Source organism: Falco punctatus, assembly GCF_963210335.1.
Source record: "Falco punctatus genome assembly, chromosome: 8".
Taxonomy (NCBI): domain Eukaryota; kingdom Metazoa; phylum Chordata; class Aves; order Falconiformes; family Falconidae; genus Falco; species Falco punctatus.
The window spans coordinates 47248258-47258151 of NC_137588.1; the positions used below are offsets into that span (position 1 = coordinate 47248258).

Below are 9894 nucleotides of genomic sequence, written 5' to 3' on the forward strand. Positions count from 1 at the left end.
TCATGCACCCAGCCATCAATAAAGAAGCGTCTGCTTATCTACGTCCCATTGGTGTCAATAAGTTCTTCATTCTGAGATTTTGGTAACAATCACAGAGAACAGATGTCACCACGTGGAAAGGACTGCTGGAGATCTTCACAAGTTTGAAAAAAGGCCTGAAGGGAACTAGATAGAATTCGATAAAGACAAATGCAAAAGACTAGAAGTTCAACAACAGAGTAAACCACACCAAACCAGCTGGCCAGGCTGGAGATCTGTGCATTACTGTGCGTCAAAAGCTGAACATAAGTGACTGCTCGTATTGCTGCAAAGACAACAAGCACTTCACCAGAAGTACAAGCAGGAATACACTTTGCCAGCCATGTGGCATAATCCCTCTGCTGTTCCTGGTGGCAGTTAAGTCACAGCTTCAAGAAAGATGTCCGTTAACAATAAATGCTTTAGGTAAGAGCTATAAAAACTATCACAGATTAAATCACATAAACAAGGAAAGACCAAAAGAATTAGTTACTCAGACTAGTGAAGAGGAACCTGAAGGAATGTAACATTCCTTACAAGGCTTGTACAAAGAAAAAAGAAATCATCTGTTCTCCATGTCCATTGGTGAACTGAAGACAAAGTAATAGTTGTAATGAGTTTGCCATGCTGACACAGACGAGTACAACCTGGCTTTGAGACAGGAGGATGGACTAGGAGACCTCTTCACCTTCCACATCCACTTTCCTATAATTTAATGAAGTATTTACATGCTTTTTCTGTAAGAGCTTTTCTCCTCAAAACTACAGTTAAAAGCTACAGCGTTGGCCCTGACAGGCAAGTATAATGCCTCAAGAAGACATTCAGTTTTGTGCCTTTACAAGTTTTGGAGTGATGCTAACCTGAATCTGGAGAGTAAATGCTTTAGAGGAAGCAAATGCATTGTTACATCTCACTCCAAGACTTCGGCAGATAACAACCACAAAAGTTTCAAAGTTTCAGCATTATTGGATATCCCTGAAGAAAGATGTTTCTCCTAAACTTCTGCAAAGCATTAACTGTTTTCTGACTATTTCTTTGCATAAATTAGTACAGAAGGAAGAAGCCGCTAATCTCTAATTCAGGATCAGTGCCACAGTTTGTTTTGCTCACCTTTCTGCTTTAAAAAAAAGGATAGAAAATGCAATACTGTCACTTGGGAATTAGGAAAATAGTATTCTGTCTGTAGAAATGTTACAATTTGTGGCAATAGCCTTCATAATCTTTTTTTATAAAGATCAGTACCTACTGGTATGGACTAGGAGACATGATAGTCTGCCACTTTCTACTTCTGAGTACTTAACTGTCCCCTCGAGTGAAAGACACATAACGTGAGCATTAACAGAGCTAGAAAATGGGCTGCTGTATTAATTCTACCTCTTAATAATAAATAATCAATTAAAAACAAGCTCCTGATTGCTTAAGCAAGAAGGCAGTAATCAAAGTAAGCAAGGAGACACTAAACACTTGCAGGGAACTCTCTGGACCAGACTATGTGCTAAAGACAAAGTAAATGTTCAAGAAAGTCTACAATGGAAAAGAGAGGACCAGCTAGCAACTTCAACATTACTTATTTTTTTCCTTCTTTTTACACACACATAGTTTGTGTTAGTCTTGCTTGAACGCAGAAATTTAAGTAAGCAAAAAGAATAGGAAAAGAGTAGATTTTAGTACTAAGATGGGTGGATGGGATTGCCCTAGGGCAGAGACTAGAAAGGCAGAGCTTCAGGTGCTATCACAGGTTCTGTGAAGCACTGACATTTAAAACCATTTGATAAAAAGCAAAAGGACATTAACATGATGGAGCACAAAAGGCAGGGTAGCATTTCAGATGAACAGAGCCAGTCAACCCAGCTTTGCTCCTTGAAGGGCTGCACCCCGCTGTCACACAGACACAGCATTTGAAAGTTCCACAACCCTGATCACAGTGCAGGGGTGCTAAGGGACAAAACCCTGCCAGAGTCCAAAAGGAGGCAAAACAGCAGCTGCTGTAGTAATGGAAACAGTGTGAGTATCTAGATTAAATCTGAAAGGCAGTAAGTGTGCCATGAAGAGTGGAGGTAAACTGACAAGCCACCAGAACAATAAATATTGGTATGCACGTGTACACACACAGAGGGTAGTTTAACACAGACACAAGGGGATGCAGGACAGAGCCGTGAAACATGCAGCTTTATTACAGCATGGAGAAAAATGGATAAGAAATTACTATTTCAAGAGAAAGGTTAGCAGTAGAGCAACTATGATAAACATCAAAGTATAAACAGCAGAGTAGTGCAGTATGCTCTGGTAAGCAGAGAGGCATAAGTAATTAGAGCTACTAACTGAATCACTTCATAGATCCAGAGGGTTGAGGCAGAATCTCTGCTGCCAAAACAAACTTCTTCTAGTTAAAAGGTTTGAATTGTCTGTCTGAAAGAGTGTTGTACACTAAAAGCTTCAGTGTTAAGACAGCAATGGCATGAACAACTCAATTTGAGATCCTCGGGGAGTGGAATGGCTGCAATTAATCCACAATGTCAAAACCTCTCTCGCTCCTTAGCAGAGCTGAAGCTAAGACAAAAGCCACAGAACACCAGGAGCAGCTGTCAGAAGCTAATCTAGCGAGACTCCTTAAGCACTGGCAAATGCCACCAGGGCAGGGAAATCAGAAGATCGCATGCTGCAAACAAAACTCACTTCAACCCCAACTGGAAGCCAACAGCTCAGGCTATACCAAGGCTACCAATTTGCAGGAGCTTTGCAAGAGACTGTACAACAAAGTCTAGGGTCTACCTGTGTGAGAGGAAACCCTGAAAGCACTGCAGCAAATTCAGATTTCATTATAGGAAACCTGTAATAATTAGTTGGAATATTTTTTAAAAAGCTAAATAGAGAGAGATTATAAATGCATATTACGTGCTTCTACATATTTATATGGACAAAACCCTATACAAGGGGAGCACAGGTAAGATTCAAAAAACGAAGAAAGATCAAGTTAAGTCTGGCTGCACAGCACTAGTTCATTCCCCTCATGGGTATGGATTATGCAGTGTTGTTTTACCACATGGACGTGAACAATATCCTCATGAAGCAAGACCATACTCTCAAGTATTAAGACTAAGCAGTTGCAATACTTCAGGCATTTATCTCCTGACTGCTTCCCTTTGTAATGTGGGACCTTGTCTTGCAGGTTATCAGTGTGTCTAAATGAGCTGAGTATTTGAACGTGTGGTCCACCTGTGCAAACACTGACATATGAACACAATGTTACCATAACACATCACTGGCCAAAAAAAAGCAGGTTCTGAAATTCACAATCCACCACAGGTTTGTTGTTTGTTTGGTTTTTTTTTAATTATATTTTTACTGCCGTATCTGAGACCTGGGGTCTCACTGTTTCCAGCTGAAAAGTAAATAGTTACGTAAAACCACTCAGACCAATATCCCATGAAAAACCTGAGACCTAGCAGAGATGCTGGAATTCATTAGTTGCAGTAAGAGCCATAGCCCAAAATGTTGATCTACCAAATTATTCAGTTGCCTACATTCTTAGGAACAGGAAAAAACTAACAACTTTGCACAGTCATGAAAACATGGGCCTCCTTACATACACCACCACAGCATCTGCACAGCTTGGGGGCTAAAAGTATCCAAGTTCAGACTGCTATAGGATGTGGAAATGGGTGGGACAGAGGGAAGGGGGAAAGGCTACTGCACCCTCAGGATTCCTCATACAGACAAGAAATGATCCAGGAGGGCTTTGTCAAAAAATGCCTCGCAGCAAAACTACTGATACCTGTAATATAACTATAGTTACATGACTCTATGTATGACAGGAAAGAAGTGTACCACCTCATACGCAGGTGACCACACATATAAGAACAAGAGGAAAGTTTATTAAAGAATAACATCAAAACCTCTGTCCTAGATCAAATCATACATGTTTTCTATCAAAGTTCATATGGAACCATGCACAAAACATCCACCTTTCCTTGCAAAGAGCAGTCCTTAAAACATAGAAGATCAATTGCAACAGCAGGGCCAGTACAAGGCCACCTTCACCTCAGCAGGCAGGGCAATACTCTCATTTCGGTGGCATATTGGAACATACGATGTTCTATTATACAACTAAGGGGTTTTCAGAAATGCAGTTGAGCGATTTTTAAGGCTAACAATAGTTTTACTTAAAATATTAAGAAGCCTTAAAAATTTTATAGATCCCTGCCTTTCCTATAAAAAAAAAACCCAAAAACTTGTATAGGTGCCTGCCAGGAAGGTAGGTACATGAAATAATGGAAGCCATTTTCAGGAGCTTTCACATTTTATTTTTCAATCCTTTGTATTTACAGGTAAAATTGTTTAACTTGCATTGTACTTCTCAGCTCACCTGAGTGAGCAGGACTGAAAGCCAAAGTAGGAATGTGGCATACTAGAACACAGTGCGGAAAAATTTGATAAAAAAAATTGCAAACAGCCAGCAACTATCATCAGGTACACTTTATTTAGTAACAACACCCCACCCCCACCACAACAAACAACTAATATTGGTGGGAAAGAACAAAAGAGAAACTGCATCAAGGAAACCAACAGGATCGTACAGTGAGAGTAACAGAGGATGGAGGATGCAGTGCGCAGGTTCAGGCGCTTTCTACCCTGTGCTTCAGAGAAGATGTACTGCAATTACAGATTGCATTTTTATAACACCTCTCATTTGAGCCCTCTGAAGAGTATGAATAATAGTTATCCTTATCTTCCCTATGAGGTAAAAATAATTGCTGAGGTATTAGCATAGTGGGGAAAGGAACTGGACTCCAGTATTGGCATACTGCTCCAACTCTGCCGGCACTGACACTACCGGGGCAGTTCAGAAGTGCCTCCCAGGGCAGCACGCTCCACACCTGCTGCCCGCACCGCTTCACGGGGGATGCCATTACCCTGGCTGCTGGTGGAGGTTCACACTGGCTCTGGCTCTCAACAGGCTGGGGTCACAGAACGAGAACACATGATTTCTGCCTTGGATGAAGAAAAATCTGTACAAAGGTTGGAATAATTGAAAAGAAATCACTGGGAAGGATGTAAAGAAATTTGTTGATTCAGCTATAATACAGCCTCTGCACCATGCAGCATCAATAGGCTGAAACCAGCATTTTCTGTCCCTATTACCTCATAGTTGAGCACCCTCACAGGGGATACCCTGGAGAAGAAAGATTCCAATTTTTAGGCTGCTCAAACCTCTCTTCTTTCCCTCTCTTTAAAGTGGGTTTGAAGTTCCCATCTTCAAAGCTAGAGGAAAGAACATACTCTCACAAGAACTTTTACAGAAGAATATCCTTCTTCCACATTTGAATTAATCGATACCTTAGCATATTATGAGAAGACAGAATATGCATTTCACTGCAGGTTGTCTAGTATCTGCAGCAGCTGGGCCATGAATATGTTTGTGGAGCTGGGCTCAGAAAGCCAGAGCAGGAAATCTGGTCTGCCCCTGGTGCAAAACTGATCTCCTCCTCAGAGGCTTCAACATTTGCATGCTATTACTTGTGGTGACGCAAGTCGAGGCGGACTTAAAAGAAACACTATGTCTGCGTGGCTGGGTTAGGACAAAATGACCTTTATTGTTTATACAAACTATTTATATATCTTAGACAGTGCAGGTGTTAGACCCTGATAGGTTTTTGTGTCCTCCTTGCTTGCTATTTGCTGTTGCTGTAGGTGCCCGTATGCTGTGGTTCTAAGTTCTGATTCTTCACATCCTGTTTACGTACCTGACAATTTGTGGCTGTCTTAAAAGGTACACGGCTAAGTCCTTGAGGTCAACTAACTTATCTGCAGACCCGCTGCAGACCCCAACAATTACTTAAACCTAAACAGTACCTCACGAATCAAATTGGTATCGGGTATGATTGATCTTTGGCTATGCTCAGCGCCAACACTTGAAGAGTACCACAGACAATAATAATACAGTCTGAAGTGACCCGTTACGAGATTATAAATCTCACCTCTTTGCAGTTACTTCAGGTCTGAACCTGGGCAGAGTTCTTGCTTCAGGATTCAGCTCATTTTTGTTTTGAGCTCAGCTGCTGACAAGTAAAGGCACTATAACAAATAGCCTCTGGGTCTGAGGTCTGGATTACCTTAAAGGTTACTTGATTCAACAGTAAACGTCTATCTCCGTCTCCTTTCTCCAAAAAACATCAGGCACTGATACACCACATGAAAACAGGTGCACTGAGAAAGACTTGAAAGCACTCATTCTACTGAAGGTCCCGGGAACTGGATTTAAGACCTCATCTCCCTTAGTAATTATACTAAAATTATTTCTCTCAGTGGCAACTGAAATCTACCAGTTGGCAGTATATTTTTTACATACTGTTGAATTATGTAGACACATACAGCAAAAACCTCTGAAGCATCTGAGAGCTGATTTCTAGATTTATTCAATCAAGAAAAGTATTTGAGCACCTGCTTCTAAATCTTCTGTCATAAAGTAAGTGACTACAACTAAGGAAAGGAAGCTTTCATGCAGTAAAAAGTTGTATCCTTGACAATACATTTCATGGTATATCTTATTCTACTTATTTTCAGGGGTTTGTACCCTGCCACAGGTATTACTGAACCAGTCAGCCAACCATCTAGTCCAAAAGCACAATTCACATTTGCTCTGGATCCCTCTAATTTCAAGAAATAAGATTTATGAATTCTTCAAGGGTGCTTAGAAGATGGATGGATATTCTGCAAAGAAGTTGAAGCCAAACTCACAAAACAAAACAAGAGTAAGTTCTGGCTGTACATTGATGAAGAAGTTTTTTTGGTCCCCAGTCGTAAGTTAGTACAAGGTTTCACCAGGTATTTCCCCAAATAATACGTAGTACATATAATTGTTTGTGGATGCGTTGTTGCACTAAAACCCAATCTTCAACTCTTAGCCCACCCTTTTGGATGTGGTTGTGTAGCTCTTAGGAGCTGGGCACTAACCTAATGAGACTGAAGCGGCTCTGTCAAAAAGTAGGATGGCAGCAAGGACAACCAACAAACATGAACCCCCAACAGACAGAACCTTGAGAAAAGCATAAAGCAGCAAGTCATCAACATTTCTACTCTATTAGGGTCACAAAACACACCCCCACCCCCCCCACCCCCCCCCCCATGCTTTGCAAAGCTTTTCTCTTTAGTTATGTAAATTTTGTCTCTTAGTTATATGTAGAGGCTACCATGCCCTGTTCTCCTCTCCCTCTTGGTTTTAAGCCAATGGGAACATTCTAATGAATAATTCAGAAAACATAAAACAGTGTAACTGGCAAAGGTCTGATCTTACTGAGCTCTTATCTTTGCTGAGTTTTAGGGGGTCATTTCATATAGGCTTGCTCCACCAGCATCTCAGGTGGAACAAAAGAAATTAGAAAAAAAAAATTCCTATTGGTTTAACATTTTCTTTAAAAATGCTCAGCAGTTTTGGGTTGTGCTTGGAGATTAAAACTGCCACTAATGTCTCTGGTTTCAGTCATTTCCAGTCAAACACCTGAATGAACTAACAGCCAGAATGGGACTTCACCTCTGGAATGTGACTGAACACCCATTCATTCAGCTGCAGCAAATTACAAAACTTCACATTTTCAAATTACTGTCTATGCTATTTCTCTCTCTATAACTATTGCTTCCTATGTTAGACTAATGAAAAATCAGCACTCAGGTTTTGGGGTGGTTTTTTTCTTATTTTCTTCCTTTAAGCAGGACAAAATACTGTTTAAGCAAGCCTGGTCCGTCTACAGGAGCCAGACTAATTCTAGTTCTAAGAAGGAATAAGAATATAGCCAATTTCAGAGTCTTATTTTAGTGTTATTTCACAGTTATGAGAAAGCACATGGAATAGCTATATGTTCATGAGATTGTTTCTAGAGCATTAAAAGATGTTAGAAATATTTATGTTGCAATATAAGCACCCACTATACCTTTTGCCATCGCTGCCACCTAGCACATCAAAGAAAACAGTTTAATGGCACCTTTAAAGATTTCCTAGTGATTGAAGTCTGCATTGCACCACATTAATGACGATCTGCATTACATTAATGTTACTATTTACACATACAAGAAATTCTTAGCACGAGTCAGAAGGGAAGAACAAACTCATACAATATAATGAGTACCAGATAAATATATCTTTGTCTCCAGGTGAACTATTTTGCAGCCAGAAAAAAAGGAATTCCAAGAAAAGTTATCCAAATCTGAAACAGTTTACAGTGTCATGCTCCTATGCACCGCCAAGTAATTCATCAGCAATCAGGAACTATGTGTATCAGTAACTGGCAGTGCTCCTTTACAAAGAGTTACAAGAAAATGCTACACCCTTCTACACTTGTATGGATTGAGTGATTATTAACTGATGACCACAAACAAAATGCAGCCGGAGCTGCTCAGTGAATACAAGGTGGGACTGTTTGCTCACTTTTGCTGATTTCATCTTTGAACAGACAACTTTCTCACCTGTCATGTACTTGACTTTGCTGGAGAAACACTGGGGAGACACTTCTGGGGAAAGCAATTGCTTTGAAAAGGGCAGAAACTGGAAGTACAGTAACTAAGTGTGGAAAGAAGGTATAAAAATGTTCTTGCAGTTAAACAGGTAGCAATGAAACTGCCTCAGCATTAGATTTAACAGTTTATTTTTAAGGTGAGCACTTCTGTTGCCATTATTTGAAATTAGCTGTCATTGTCAGAGATCTTAATTTATTTGTAATTATATAATTGAACTCCAGTGGCATTCCAGGAGTAAACTAAAAACTCCCATGATATTCATTTTGTAGTAAGGAATAGCAACATTCATGTAATGACAAATACATGCCAATTTACATCTTCTCTTAATCTAAATAAAATAACTCTTATTAAGGCCATTTCTCACATTTGTTCCTAATCCTGCAGGAGGATTTCCAAGTTTATGTGACAGCACTGATTTTACAGTAGCAAGGTTAAAATACCATCTGCTTTTCTTGTTTTTAACATTATCCAATAAAACATTTATATATTAAATATCCTCTACTTTTATTCAATCTTTCATCAGCCTTAGGTTTCTTGTATTTTAAAGATAATATCTGAACAAAGTAATGTAAGTGTTTATGCTAATATTTTATCATTGCTGTTTCCTTTGCTAGATGAACTTGGCACAGTTAGTGATCGAAGCAAGAATATACTCAATGACTTGGAGGTCTCTTTGTTTTAAGAAAAGGTACCTCATTTACTCCATCAAGAAGTTATTTTCTTTCAAAATTAAATGATACCTACATCGTTTTATGAATAGATAATATGATCCCAAATCTCCCTTAATTGTTAATATATATGTTTTACTCAGACAAGAAAACCTTTAAGAAAAAAAAGTTCTTTACACTGATAAGATGAAGAGAGACTAAATCTTCCAGTTCAATAGGTGAAAACAGAAATATTTCTCCCTAGATTATTTTGCTTCTGGTTACTTTGCTAAAGTGTCTGGAATAACAAATACAGAGAAGTTTTCTTTTATTCACATTCATTCCATCATGTCTTTAATCTGGAAATGTCACAACAGAATTGTTTTAGATAGCCATATGAAATCATGCATCTAATTATCAGCTGTGCTTCCATTACCCCAAGGGACACTTTCCTTTTTCCAGGCTGGTACTAATTTCAAGAGAGAAAAAGAATTAACAATAAGAAAAAAATTCTTAATTTGATAAAATAATACATAAGGCAAAAAAGATAATCACAGCTTCAGATTCTCTCTAGCTATGGTAATATACCAAAAGCACACGAAAGCCCTCAATAAAGCATAATTCCCTCTTTGCAGCCTGTATGATTTTTAATCACAATATCGAGAATCAGTGCACTGACAGACAATGCTTTCCTTCCCACAGCCTGTCTGCTACCTAC

The 9894-nt window shown here is 39.3% G+C and overlaps 1 protein-coding gene across 9 annotated transcripts in view; it reads right to left on the reverse strand.

Moving 5' to 3' along the window:
• The window catches only part of KCNIP1 (potassium voltage-gated channel interacting protein 1), a 435471-nt gene that overhangs the window by 50642 nt on the left and 374935 nt on the right, over positions 1–9894 (reverse strand). For 3 of the 9 annotated variants that reach the window (XM_080400003.1, XM_080399999.1, XM_080399995.1), the window contains exon 1: positions 1–9879. This exon is cut by the window's left edge. The exons of the other annotated variants lie outside the window; for them this stretch is intronic. The gene's annotated coding sequence lies outside the window, so the exon portion shown is untranslated. Of the gene's footprint in view, positions 9880–9894 lie in introns of those variants that run through there. 9 annotated transcript variants of the gene reach the window in all.